General features: G+C 32.5%; 1 protein-coding gene across 2 annotated transcripts in view; it reads left to right on the top strand.

Moving 5' to 3' along the window:
• Window positions 1-540: 540 nt before the first annotated feature.
• LOC143045216 (adenosine deaminase 2-like) overlaps window positions 541-14,963 on the top strand; it is a 28,875-nt gene continuing 14,452 nt past the window's right edge. The window contains exon 1 of one of the 2 annotated variants that reach the window (XM_076217568.1): window positions 541-559. The gene's annotated coding sequence lies outside the window, so the exon portion shown is untranslated. Of the gene's footprint in view, window positions 560-5,459; window positions 5,620-14,963 lie in introns of those variants that run through there. The other variant, XM_076217567.1, reaches the window with a different exon arrangement.

Below are 14,963 nucleotides of genomic sequence, written 5' to 3'. Positions count from 1 at the left end.
TAAAGGAGACAGATATAGAAAAGTTTGTTTTTCTTCAATGAACCTAATGTAAATCTGCAGTGTCCTTTTGTCGAACAAAACCAAGAAGTCAATTTCTGGATTTGACAGAAGTTGCATTCATTCAGAATTTGAAAACGATATTCTCATTTAAATATATGAGACTCGTTCGTAATTGGACATGACGATATCCATTCAAAATAGACAAAACAAAATTGAATTCAGATCTCACAATAATGATTTTAAACCACATCGTTTTATTCCAGATGAGATAACAAAAGAATCCCATATTGGAAAGAACAAAAAGATAATTACTGCCATGAATAAGGATTTCCAAATGTTTATATAATAGTCTTATAAATAAAACATTACATCTATGAAGCCATCATGGTTTCGATTAGGTTGGAATACATCTGCAGTTTGACGTTATTCAAAAGTGTACATATTGTATAATAAATAGTAGAGAAAGATGCAGATTAATACAGAAAAAAAATTTAATCAATTTTAAGCCATCGTAATTTATTTTGTTTGCAAAGTAAAAAACTGTCTGGATCGAAAGAAGGTAAGACCAATTTTATTTCTTTATTCATTTACGAGGTACAAAGTCGAGAGTGGTAGAAACCAAGTGGAAATTATATATATATGTGTATTGTCATTTGGTGTTTTTAGATATAACTTAAGTGCATTTAAAATTGGGAAAGGAAATGGGGAATGTGTCAAAGCGACAACAACCCGACCATAGAGCAGACAACAGCCGAAGGCCACCAATGGGTCTTCAAGTTAGCCAGAAACCCCCGCACCCGGAGGCGTCCTTCAGCTGGTCCCTTAAAAAATACGTATACTAGTTCAGTGATAATGGACGTCATACTAAACTCCGAATTATACACAAGAAACTAAAATTAAAATCATACAAGACTAACAAAGGCCAGAGGCTCCTGACTTGGGACAGGCGAAAAATTGCGGCGGGGTTAAACATGTTTCTGAGATTGATCTTTTTGGAAATTAGCGCCGGTTGCAAACCTTTGATTGATTGGTTGTTGGTTGCTTACAATCCACTGTGTAAATATGTCATGCATTTTCAGGAAGGGCAAAACTTTTATTCTGTCTGCAAGATTTATGTAAAATTTATCCACAGGTCTACTGATTAAGATCGTGATAGCTATGTTGACCCTTACATGTTTCTGCTTGGCTGCGGTCTCGTTGGTACCTTGATGTATCCATGCTTGGCTGCGGTCTCGTTGGTACCTTGATGTATCCATATCTCCTTTTAACTCCAATTTGGCAAACCATTGTAGTTCATTATCAATATATCTAAATTTGGAAAAGGCTTTACATTACCACATTTTTATATTCAAAACCGTACCAAAAAGAAGGACATTAAAAATCTAATTTATCAAAACATATTTAGAACTGACATAGTCCGAAAAGACCAACCACAAACTTATTACACAATTTATACAATGCATTATCACACGTTTTTACATCTTTGCTAGCCAAGGGTAACGATTCACTCCCCTCCTCTCCACCCTTGACGGATTGAGAGAGAATACTGATACACGAGGTCATGATATGCATTGGTTTCAGTGGTAACTGTCTGCATCCAATTACGTGTAAACGAAAAAAACATAGGTAAACAATTGCCATGTGCTGAAGGTGCGACGAGTCTTTGCCCCCAAAAACATACGACGATATTTAGTGACAATTTAAATGATCTCAATCGACTAATTGAAGTTCCTGTGTATGTTTCTTGCACAAATACTGGAATGTCAACGTATATTTTCGTTTCCTGATTCACCTAGTTTGTAAACTCTAGACGCTTCAATGTTTTCACCTCCACACTGAAAAGTGTTTAAGTGCTGTCATTGGTCAAGAAAATGTATTCGGAATGGGCGAGACTTTAACAGATAGATGGTGCAACATTGTTATCATTAATGTTGGCTTAATTGGCCAATGGTGGGAAGGAGGGTATGGATCGTAACCCTTGGCTAGCGAAGATGACATTTTTATACATAACTCATCAGACAAACTATTAGTTGAAATCATCCCTTCGTAAATTTTAAGGACGCCATCACGAGTTGGTTGACCGTTATGGAATAACCGTTTCACAGATGATATCGGGTATGTGTCTTACGTCGTAACTACAATCCCCTTCCCTATTCGTGAATGAGACGTAACGAATAAGACTATTCACTGGGTAATAACATGTCATTGAGCAACACGACGGGTGCCACATGTGGAGCAAAATCTGCTTGCCCTTCCGGTGCACCTGAGATCACCCCCAGTTTTTGGTGGGGTTCGTGTTACTTAGTCTTTAGTTTTCTTGGTTGTGTCTTGTGTACTATAATTTGTCTGTTTGTCCATTTATAGCCATGGCTTTGTCAGGTTATTTCCGATATATGCGTTTGACTGTCATTCTGGTATCTTTCACCCCTCTTTCAGTTTTCTTTGTTATATTGTGTAAACAATTTTTAGCAAAATTCTTTTTGTAAAAGTTAACAGACAACGACGGACATAGGGGTAAAATGCATTTTTTGTCAATTGTTTTTTTGAATCGTTATAAATAAAAAAAAATCTGGAAGGAACAATAATGTTTAGAAAAATGAGCTCCATCAATTGTCTGTATACATCAAATTCGTATAGGAGTTATTGCCCATAAATGACAATTTTTTACATTTTTTTTCATTTTTGTCTTTTTTCATGAAGCCTATGATATTTAGAGTGATTCTTTTTTTCCTCTTATACCTTTATATGATTTAAATTATAACAGATATAAACACTTTAAATCAAAAATATGATCAGCATGATAAGCTCTTTTAAAAAGTCAAATTTTTGTTAAATTGTTTTCAACCTATGAGTTTGAATATCAATTTGGTATATTGTTTCATTTTTACTTTGAATACTCCTCATAGAAAAGCATTTTTTTTTTCAACGATATAATTTTGTTTGAACAGTTCAAAATTGCAACAAATGTAATGAAAAATCTGAATGAATTTCCATCAATATTGCTTCAGTTTTGATGAACAATTACATGAAGTCTTCTTGGTATTAAGATGGGATATTGATTGAAGGAAAAAATGAGTTTCATATCAGTAGTTAAAATAATGTCAAATACTATATCATAAGGGGTTTTAATCAGACTACATTTGTATTCATTCATGCCGGCAGACCTAACAGAAACTATGATTAAGTTATCGTAGTTTCTCCCGCCCACTTCGCACATATGACACCCGTCGTGTCAAGTTGCTCATGTCAGCACAAACCTGGTAATAAGTCTAATTTGGTAGGTCAACTTAACCGTTCGTTCTTTGTTATATACATTAACACCTCTGTGTAAAAATGTGTCTTTCTTAAATTTAACTGATTAAGGATTGTAACTAGTTATTATGTTATGAGACATTTACTGTGCCATAGAAATTGGGATAATAAGCATGTGTAAACAATATTTCACTTAAATTTATTCCGCAAAATGACTCGTCGCTTTTTTTTTAATTTGTAGGTGTGTTTGTTAAACTGGATCGGAGCACCATTAATTATCTTTTTTTTTCAATACAGATTTATTTTGAATTATCATAATGGGATTTCAGCCAATATTATTGTCATCTTGACTGCAAAATGGTAATCCTTTTTCTTTAATTAATTTTTGTGTGTGTTTGAAGTCTTAAACTGAAAAATAATTAGAGCATATGCATTTTTGTACTCACCTAATTTTTAACCATATGTATTTCATATGCACACACTATTTCAAGAAAGATTTTAATATGTTAACCCTTAAAAAAAAGTATAATGAGATTCATGCAACTTTTCATATTTTTTTACTCGATTGGGCACAATGTTGCATTTGAAAAAAAATGTTATTAGATATAATTAAGGATTATTATCAGATATTCATTCTTGGTTGCCGGACTAATTTCGTTATCTAGTCTCCTATTCGAATTACACAAACAAAAAAACTGTACAAGATTAGCAAACATCAAGGGGAATCTTTAGATTGATAGATTTATTGGTGTTTCCCTGACATCCAGTGGCAAATATCGCACGAAAATTTAGGACGAGGACATACCAAAAATAAATAAAATTCTACAAAGCAGGGCTAGAATTTTTGACGTCACTGAAGAATGGGATAGAAATTTTACCATGCGGATTTTTGTGCTGGGCTCCTTAAAGATGCAGAGAGAGAGTGTCATTCTTCCTACGTAAGGCATCGTATTGAACTTTTAAGTTTTATTGAATGTACTGCGTGCTTTACTTACCGCACCATACAGCGCATCCAAATGGAATTATGACATTATTGAGCAGAGGTTCGAAGTTTGGCAAACTCCTGGGGCCGGTTTCACGAAGCTATCCTAAGACATGTCATAAGATATATCTTAGAACATGTCTTATGATTCTCTTGGGACTATCCTAGGACATACCTCAGACCTCGTCTCGAAGCTGTCTTAGAATGATCTTAGCTAAGACATCCTAACCATGTCGCAAGTTCTTAAAATTTTCAAATATAAACATTGATACACGGAAAATTCATGTAAATGTAGTTTGTCTTTACAATAAATTATACTAAATGTATTGTTTAATATAATGACATGATTAGCAAAATTAATATAAAAAATAAATGTTATTTATATAAAATTATCTATAAATAATACATCAATATACATATGAAATTTAAGGAAAAATTAAGGAAAAAAGAATATAAAATGATGACATTTTTTTGGTACAAGTGAGTTGATTTCAATTTCCACTTTATTGGTTATAAAACTTTTAAGGTTAAAGGATAAAATCATGCATTCTTGATATGAATACATCGATTTTTCATTGTTTACAAATCATGATAATCCGTCAATCTGTAAAGATTACGTTATAAACTGGAAAAGGAGAATACTTTTGATAATTAGATAATAATAAGATAAATAAGCAAAATTAATATAAAAAATGAGTGCAATTTATATAAATGAACGTATGACTATCCTAAGACCATCATAAGACACCTCTGTGTTGTCCTAACTTTATGACCAACTTTAAGAGATGTCCTAATTTAGGACCACTTTGTGAAACCCACTTAGGACTAAGATATGTCGTAAGACCATCCTAAGACATCTCTTAGTCCTAAGACAGCTTCGTGAAACTGGGCCCTGGTTAAAATTTTTCTGTTGAATTTTGGAGTTTTAACAACGCAATATCAAACTTTCCATGTGATCTTGAAAATTGTGGTAAACGTTATTGAATAACACTATGAGCAATTTTTGATAATAATTTTATATCAATAACTAAATAAAGCAGCTACATGTAATTAATGCAAATTTAGCATCATGAATTTTCCTTATTGGTAATTTTTTTACACGATTTTTTTGCCTGTATAATACGTTCAAGCTGCTATTATAAACAGATACAGTATATTGAGTAAGTTTGTTTAAACATAGTATTTAAGAGTGAGATATTCTTTAACTTTGATAACCTCCGTAAAAGTTCATCTGAACTTAAAATTATCGATTTAGTCACAGTTTGTTTAAACATATTAGTATAAATAGTGTTAAAAGTTCATTTAGAGTAGATTGTCACTTAATATTATTAAGACGATCAACGCACTGCTCTGTGGAATAAATTAGACAGGGATACAGAAGCAAAGTAAGACAGTTTAAAACTTCAATTTGTTCAATTTGCTAGTTTTACTAATGTTGTAATCATTCATGGTGAATATTTTTTTGTAAAATGATTTAAGCAGGTCTAAAATATCAATCTTGAAAAAAATATTCCATAATATTGTTATTTGATATTCCAACACTACGTATTGACGAAAAAACTTCTTAACATAGAATTAGGGAGATATGGTAAGATTTCAAATAATAAAGTTGTGACGTTTTTGATTTTTTACGAACGTAATCTATGTATTATATATTTTATGTGAATAAGCCAGTGATTTCGTTACCACAAATTACATATTCAAACCTTCACTAAATTATTCCATAAATATAAAGATTTGGTTGTACCTGTAAAAAACTTATTTCAAACGGGATAGCACAATCCAAGTCCTGATTTTTGCGGAATTGTTGTTTGCCGTGCCCCGAAATTTTAGAATGAATCTGTTAAACTTATCGATCCTGTAAATATACTTATTCTAAAAGATTATCAATTCAACACTTAATTAAATCATTGAATATTGTTTTTATTGGTATTGATATTGACTTTATTATCAGTAAATTAAAACTAACCAAAATATAATTGCTATATACATATACACAGTCATGGATCTACAATCTGTCAATACCTGTATCTTGGCATTGCACAGGGTCATGTTTTTCTCTGGCCGAAGCATTGGCTACATACATTTTTGTATGTGGGACTATAATGTACGCTTCAAAGTAATTGAATGACAGACTGTACCTTTATTCACTGTAAATTCATTCGTGACCCGTTTCCAGTGTTTATATTTCAGTGTAAAACAGATATCGGTGACCTAAGATTAACATTTAGGTTTCAAACATAGTTTCATCGCAATGTTTAAGTGATAAACAGACAATACATCACTCCTCTCGTATTTAAATGTATATTACGTATTCTCGTAAACTAATTTGGATCAATATTGGATCACTCAGTTTTAGTAGTTTTTTTAAACGTTTTTTTTTTTTTTTTTTTCAAAACATACTAGTTATATTGTGTTGTAAGAATTTATTATTTTCTTATTTTCTGTAAATGTGATCATACATTTTGTAGTAAACTTCTACTATATGTGATAGAATGTGATTTTTTAAATTATATCAAGGTTTGTTTCAAATTAGTATACAGCGTGTAATAAATAGTAATTAGTAACTAGTAACTTCGAAAATTGGGAGTATACTGGTAAACGTCTGTATGTCAGTCTGTCTGCCCCATAAAAATTTGATGTTAATTGCTTAAGAATCCGGGTATCAAGTTTGATGTGAACATTTTTAACTGCGTGGTGCATTGTTCATCTTCTTTCTGTGTACCGAATCTTTTTTTATTCTTCCACATAATGATCATGTAATAAAAACAAAATTCTCAGGTGCTACAAAAAAAAAGTCAAATCACAAAAATACTGAACTCAGAAGAAAATCAAATCGGAAAGTCCCTAATCATATGGCAAAATCAAATGACAAAACACATCAAAAACGAATGGACAAGAACTGTCATATTCCTGACTTGGTACATGCATTTTCAAATGTACAAAATGGTGGATTAAACCTGGTTTTATAGCGCCAAACCTCTCACTTTGTACGACAGTGAAAGATGGCTTTCTAAAAAATTGAAAGCAACCTTAATATATATTTGATGTAAGCATGTTTGTCTGATGATGTATTTTGATATGACAAAGTTTACGTAACCTGATATTTGGGCTAACTACCACATTAGAGATTGGACAAGGGTCAACGCCTTAATCATATAGATGTCAATTAAATAAAATATCCTGACATTTTAACTTTAATTATCAAGTTGATAAATTAATCAATAAATTTTAATATTACATCCTTTATTTCTCTCGCCTACAGACAGAGAATTAATATTCATTAATTAATATAATCAGAACAAGATTCAAAAAATATTTAAGCGTATTTATAAGCAGCTCCTAAAAATATGATAAATATCAGATAATTAAGTGCCTGTCACATAAGAGAGTCTGGACAGATTGGTCCTGCTTTTCTGTATTCTTCAATTTTGGGGAGGATTTTTCTGTATTCTTTAATTTGCTTGGTCCATTATTTTCGATTCTTAATATTCCAGCATCTCACTTATTCTGTACTTCATGCCCATTATTCCCTATTCTGTGAGTTCGTTTACTTTTAACATTTAAGCAAGTATCAAAATAAGAAGGTTGATCAAGAAAGGAACACAATAAAAAAATATAAAGCCCCCCAGCTAATTGGTAAGTTTTCTTTATAAGTATAGAATAAACGAGTTTGAAGCTTTAAAACATATTTTACAGTAAAGTGAATTTATTCATATTCAAAAATAAAATCGTCATATAGACTAAATAAACTATAGGCAAAGTTTGAAATAGTATTAAGGCCACACCAATTTGATTCCTTGTTCGACGGACCCGCCCGCACCTATTTTTTTCAAAACAGAATTTTTTTATTTTTTTTATATTCCCGCTTCCCGCATCCGGAAATGTAATCATGTCCATTTCCCGCACCGTTTTTTTTTTTTTTTTTTTGTAAATATTATAAAAAGATATCAACATTTGTTTTTAAAATCACAGTCTAAGGCCACACCAATTTGATTCCTTGTTCGACGGACCCGCCCGCACCTATTTTTTTCAAAACAGAATTTTTTTATTTTTTTTATATTCCCGCTTCCCGCATCCGGAAATGTAATTATGTCCATTTCCCGCACCGTTTTTTTTGTAAATATTATAAAAAGATATCAACATTTGTTTTTAAAATCACAGTCTAACCTGTATATAACGATTTTAAACATAAAAGCACCCCACGACACTTTGTAAATATCTGTGAGAATATTTGTTTCAGCATGAAACCTATTTATCCAAAGCGGGAGTGCTCCGACATAAATTTATAACAGCGGAAATACCTGTAAAGAACAAATAGGTTACTTTCCCAATTACTTATATTCCCTATCAAAATATGTTCGTTGTTAGAATAAAGTACAAAGAACTTCTGAAGGATTTGCCTTCAACTGCAAATTATATTGTATGCTGACGAAACAAAAGTATCCATAGCCGCTGCATGTTTATGCACCTGTCCTGATTGATTGAGGGGCCTGTCGTTCAGCAGGGGAGCGTAGCTATAATCCGACACCCCGAAATTCCGACAGTCCAGTAGTCCGACAGTCCGATAATCCGACAGTCCGACAGTCCGTTAATCCGACAATCCGATGGTCCGACGCGAAGCCGTGCTGCTGCAAAGGATGATTGTCTTCTTAAAAGCGTATTAGCATACTGCTGAAATGCAAGCAGTGTTTAAAATTTAAAAAGTGGAATGCATCGAAATGGGATATAAATTAAATCCCTTCTTGAGGGAGCCGGCAATAACATGTTAACAACACCTCGATTTTGGCAAAAACAGTTAACAAAAAATGCAGAAATGCTGATAACAGTAAAGAAAGTGGGTTGAAAACAGTTAACAGCTTAAATTGATCTCAGATAACAGTTAACAACACCTTGAAAAGGGCCATAACAGGTTAACACAAAAAAGTATTGCCCCCTCTTTTCTTGTTTGAACAATTAATATAAGATTCCTTATATCATCATGTCGATGTTGATAACGAGAATGTCGGTTTTCATACATTTTGTACATGCGCAAGCGCATGCATGTAACCAGGAGCACATATATTGTTAAATATACTGTTCCAAGATGTAAGGTATAATCTGGTTGAATGTGATATGTCACAATTAAGTATTAGATGTTTGCTTTTATATCTGAGGGGTTTCTCCCCGAAGATATGAAACGACTACTTCGGATAGAATAACACAGAAGTATCAATATTTTTTTTTATCTTTTCTTTCGTTTTCTAAAAAGAGCAATTAGTTTTAATAAAATAGGAATAGTGTTATTATCTCAAATTTCAGTCAAGATGCAAAACCACGTTCAGAACGGTTTCAATGATAAGGAATGAAATCTTAACTTAAATTGCGTCTATTTATAATACCTTATCATTGCTCTAGCTTGTATGGCAATATAAACCGCTGTACTATCTAGTATTTTTTTTTGGTTTACTGATTGCCAAAACCTAAACTATTTGCTGATAACAGATAACACTTATATGTAAATTATCATAAGGACCTGAGCATCCCTAGTCATTTTTTTTTATAGCAATACAAATACACTAACAAAAACATGATTTAGATTTCTTCAACACAAAACCGTTGCCAGAATGCCTCTTTATTTTGAAACAATGAAAAAAATATATAGTCATTGCAAGTCTCTAACCAAACCATCAACACAAAAAAACGTTTTTAGAATGTCAATTTATTATGAAATAATGAAAAAAAATCGAGTTTTGGTTAGAATATTAATTGGGCAGTAATAGTATTGCTATAAATATGTTTATCATTGTTTTCATAATAAACAAAAGCAAACGTATAGGGTGCAAACGGACTTTTGGTAAGAACGTGTAGGGTGTGAAAGTGAAAGGGGGCGAATTTGAATGAGAGCGATCATGTTTTAAGGTGAACGGCCAATCTCATAATAAAGCAATCTAATCAAAATTAAATCCTTTAATTTAATACATATCAGAACAGGAGCAATTAAAGGATTTAATTTTAATTAGATTGATAATAAAGAGACTACACTCGGGACATGTTTGTGATAAGGGTGTAAATGTTAACAATTTAAACTTGACATCTTCTGTAGGTTACAAGTGGATACGTTATACTTACAATATCAGTACTATGTGACAATATCATAAGTTAAATGATGACACATCATTACAGGAAGATGAAGGGTGTAAATGTTAACAATTTAAACTTGACATCTTCCGTAGGTTACAAGTAGATACGTTACAGTCGGAAATGTTTACTATAGTGACAAACATTTTAAAAGTTTATAGAAACAAACCAAATTATAATTTTCTTCTCAATTACGATGTGTTTTATTTTAAAAACACCATTTGCATAAGTTTTCAATTTATCTAGTACATAGTTAAGCAGAACAATTAGATATCAAGTCGACGACATGGGTATCTTTCAAGTTGGATGTAGAAAATGCATATCCTCCGATTTAAATTTTTTTTTACCACGGACGGAAAACATATCAATCTATTAGTTCAGTAATTTTCGTGTCTGCCCTTCCATTATGTGACTCAAGAAAAAATTCCAAAAACTGGGTAATAATAGTATCGAAAAGAGACAATCGAGTGCACCTTTTTATGTTAGGGCGTGTTTGAGTTGAATATTTTGTCTTGATATCGTACATAGCAAGAATATTTCATACATCGTCTCGCTTCAGATTCTATCATTTTCATATACCAAAGCTACAGGTTGACTTTATAACATAAAAAAATCCCAGTACTAAAAGATGAAATATATGGGTCAAGTGAAATACCTATCTGATGAATCACAAAAACACAGAGTTGGTGTGTTCGAATAGCTATTTTTTACTGAAAGTACTTGACGACAGTCTTTCAAGTTAGATGATGAAAATGCATATCTTCGAAAAATTATATTTTTTTTGTCTGTGATAACTAGGGTTTATAGTCTTCAATCACTAAACAAATCTAGTCTGCCCTTCCACGAAATATTTAATTAGAATTTTTTTTAATGTTAATGAATTTTCAAAAATTCCACCCGACAACCGATCAGACAATAGTTTTAAGTTGAATCAATGCAGATAAGATCATTAACTGATGCTCATAAGCTAGTTGGTACATTTGTCTTTTAAAATACAACTGACATATAAGGATCGTAATGGTGCAATGTGGATAAATTTATCGGTTTCCAAGAGCAAAATTGGTAGCGCGTCATCCCTACAATGGCTTCCATTTCTACAATTGTGAAAATGAACTGGCGTAATGGGGAGATAATTTTGACGAAGTAGAATCCTGACTGCGTTATACTATCTTTATGTTTTAAGATGAACGGACCCGGATTCCGTTCATTTCCGATGGGATTATTGCTGTCCTGTACAAGACGTCATACTGACTGATTTGTTAATTTTCTGTGTGAAAAAATATATACCAATTTACAAACGTTCCATGTCTATATAGGCATACTTTTCGGAGACAAGTGACCGTGCATCGGACTATCGGGCTGTCGAATTATAGGACTGTCGGACTATCGGACTGTCGGATTATGGGACTGTCGGATTATAGGTCTGACCCCGTTCAGCAGTTATCGTTTGTTGATGTTGTTCATTGGTATTTTCCCGTTTGGATATACATGATATATAGCTTAGATCGTTGGTTTTTCTGTTCGAATTGTGTAATGCTAAAAATTTTGGGGTCCTTTATAGCCTGCTGTTTGGTCTGTATCAAAGCCTGTGTAAAAGGCCGTACTTTGACCTGTGTTTGTTATTATCAGGTTAAGAACAACCCTCCCTCAGACAAGGGGTCATTTTACTGATGTAGAAAAGAAAATAGAAATACCAAGGATTTGTATAGTTCTTCTATACAAAACCTTTGAAAACTTAGAATTTTGTACTCAAAAAGAGGAGAGTTACATCATATTTTAAACAACTTTTTTCTAAAAGAGGGGTCCACTTATTTTGAATAATATTAAACTGTTAAAGTAAATGTGTTAACATGGTTAAAGTCCAGGAATATTACAAAATTCTTGGACATGTTTTGACCATTTAATACCAGATAGATAGATAGTTCTTTGAGAAAATATGAGCCCTTTTGTACAAACAAATATATTATAACTTATATTGATCCCTCATAAAACATGTAAAAGGGATATTTATAACATTAAGGGGTTGTCCCCAAACTGATTATGACTTGGATGGAGAATTGTCTCATTGTCAGTCACACATATATAAAATTGAGAATGGAAATGGGGAATGTGTCAAAGAGACAACAACCCGACCAAATAAAAAACAACAGCAGAGGGTCACCAACAGGTCTTCAATGTAGCGAGAAATTCCCGCACCCGGAGGCGTCCTTCAGCTGGCCCCTAAACAAATATATACTAGTCCAGTGATAATGAACGCCATACTAATTTCCAAATTGTACACAAGAAACTAAAAATAAAATAATACAAGACTAACAAAGGCCAGAGGCTCCTGACTTGGGACAGGCGCAAAAATGCGGCGGGGTTAAACATGTTTGTGAGATCTCAACCCTCCCCCTATACCTCGAACCAATGTAGTAAAGTAAACGCATAACAATACGCACATTAAAATTCAGTTCAAGAGAAATCCGAGTCTGATGTCAGAAGATGTAACCAAAGAAAATAAACAAAATGACAATAATACATAAATAACAACAGACTACTAGCAGTTAACTGACATGCCAGCTCTAGACTTAAATTAAACTGACTGAAAGGTTATGATTTCATCATATGAACATCAGGCACAATCCTTCCCGTTAGGAGTTTAGTATCATACCATCATAACATATATGAGAAGAACATAACCCGTGTCATGCCAACAACTGTTTTTAGAATAAATGTGTTTAGTTCCGATGCAAAGACCTTATCAGTGACTCAATATTAACGCCAAAATATGCAGTCTTTAATGACTTGACAACAGTATCGTAATTATATCCCTTCTTAATAAGTCTATTCAAAGGTTTTGTAAGTTTCTGAGGTAAATACTGACACTTTTGTGCTTTATAAAGAATATTACCATAAAAAATTGGATGTGAAATACCTGAACGTATTAGAAGTCTGCATGTTGAGCTATATTTACGAATGATGTCTTTATACCGATGATAAAATTTAGTAAATGTTTTGACTAGTTTGTGATATCGAAAACCCTGGTGTAATAATTTTTCAGTAATACATAAATTTCTCTCGTTAAAATCGAAAACATTGTTACATACACGAGCGAATCGTACAAGTTGAGATATATAAACACCGTAAGATGGTGACAAGGGAACGTCACCATCTAAAAACGGATAATTAACGATAGGAAATGAAAAATCATCCCTTTTATCATAAATTTTAGTATTCAGCTTTCCATTAGTGATATAGATATCAAGATCGAGAAAAGGGCAGTGGTCATTGTTAGTATTAGCTTTATTTAAAGTAAGTTCAACAGGATAAATATCATTAATATACATACTGAAGTCGTCATTATTGAGAGCAAAAATATCATCCAAATATCTAAAAGTATTATTAAATTTGTTTATCAGATGTTGTTTCGATGGGTCTTTGCTTATTTTTGTCATAAATTGTAACTCATAACAATACAAAAACAGGTCCGCAATAAGTGGTGCACAGTTAGTCCCCATTGGAATTCCGATAATCTGACGATATACGGAATCTCCAAAGCGAACAAAAATGTTATCTAGTAAAAATTCAAGGGCATATATAGTATCAAAGCATGTCCAATTAACATAGTTTTTTTGTTTCTTGCTACTAAAAAATGACCTAAAAGAGTTTGAACATATATATTCACATTCTGATTTTTTGAATGCCCATTTAATTAGGTGTGTGAATTTTTTCTTAATGAGAATGTGAGGCAATGTGGTATACAGGGTAGAAAAATCAAAACTTTGAACAGATTCAAAATCACCAATATAAGCATGCAATTTATCAAGTACTTCCAACGAGTTCTTGACACTCCAAAAGTAATTTATTCCACTATTTTCGAAGGCCTTATATGAACAATTTATTATCAGGTTTTTAATTGTACCAAGTGTGCTGGTAAGAAGAATAGACAATTTAGTAGTTGAACTATGGCTTGAAGACGAAATAAATCTATATTTGTAAGGGGTTTTGTGTAGCTTCGGAAGCCAATACATAGTTGGGACTTTCATTGTATTTGGCTCTGTTTGTAAAGCGGTGGCTAAAAGTTTATGTTTGTTACAGATTTCGTTTTCTGAAAATGGAGTCAGTTGGAATGTTGGTGAATTGGTGATTTCCTTTTTCAGAACCTCAATGTAAAATTTACGTCAAACAATAATAATATTATTAGCAGCTTTATCTGCCGGGACAAAAACAAATTCCTTGGCTAGTTCTTTTAGTTTATGTTTGATACGAGAAATAGGTTTATTGTGGTTATTGTTTATAGTAAAATGTTCTTTAAAATGTTGAATACGTATATCAACTATCTTCATTACTGAATTAAAAAAAGAGTCCAAAGATTTTGTGTCAGCTTTTTCCCGTTTTATCCATTTCATACAGTAAGTATGGAGTGAGTCGTGGATGATATTACGACACTCATTCCAATTAATAATTGACGGGGGACGATATTTAGGTCCTTTACTGAGGAATGATTTTAACTCTCGGTCTTGAACGATGTTAAGATCTCCTGTTATAACATGGGAAATGGGTCCATAAATATATTCGGAATTACTGCAATTACATGAAGTAGGTGTATTTTCACTGATATTAACAT

The sequence above is a fragment of the Mytilus galloprovincialis genome, chromosome 9 (assembly GCF_965363235.1).
Source record: "Mytilus galloprovincialis chromosome 9, xbMytGall1.hap1.1, whole genome shotgun sequence".
Taxonomy (NCBI): domain Eukaryota; kingdom Metazoa; phylum Mollusca; class Bivalvia; order Mytilida; family Mytilidae; genus Mytilus; species Mytilus galloprovincialis.
The sequence above is the reverse complement of the archived record's forward strand: the minus strand, read 5'-3'. Positions and strand labels throughout refer to the sequence as shown.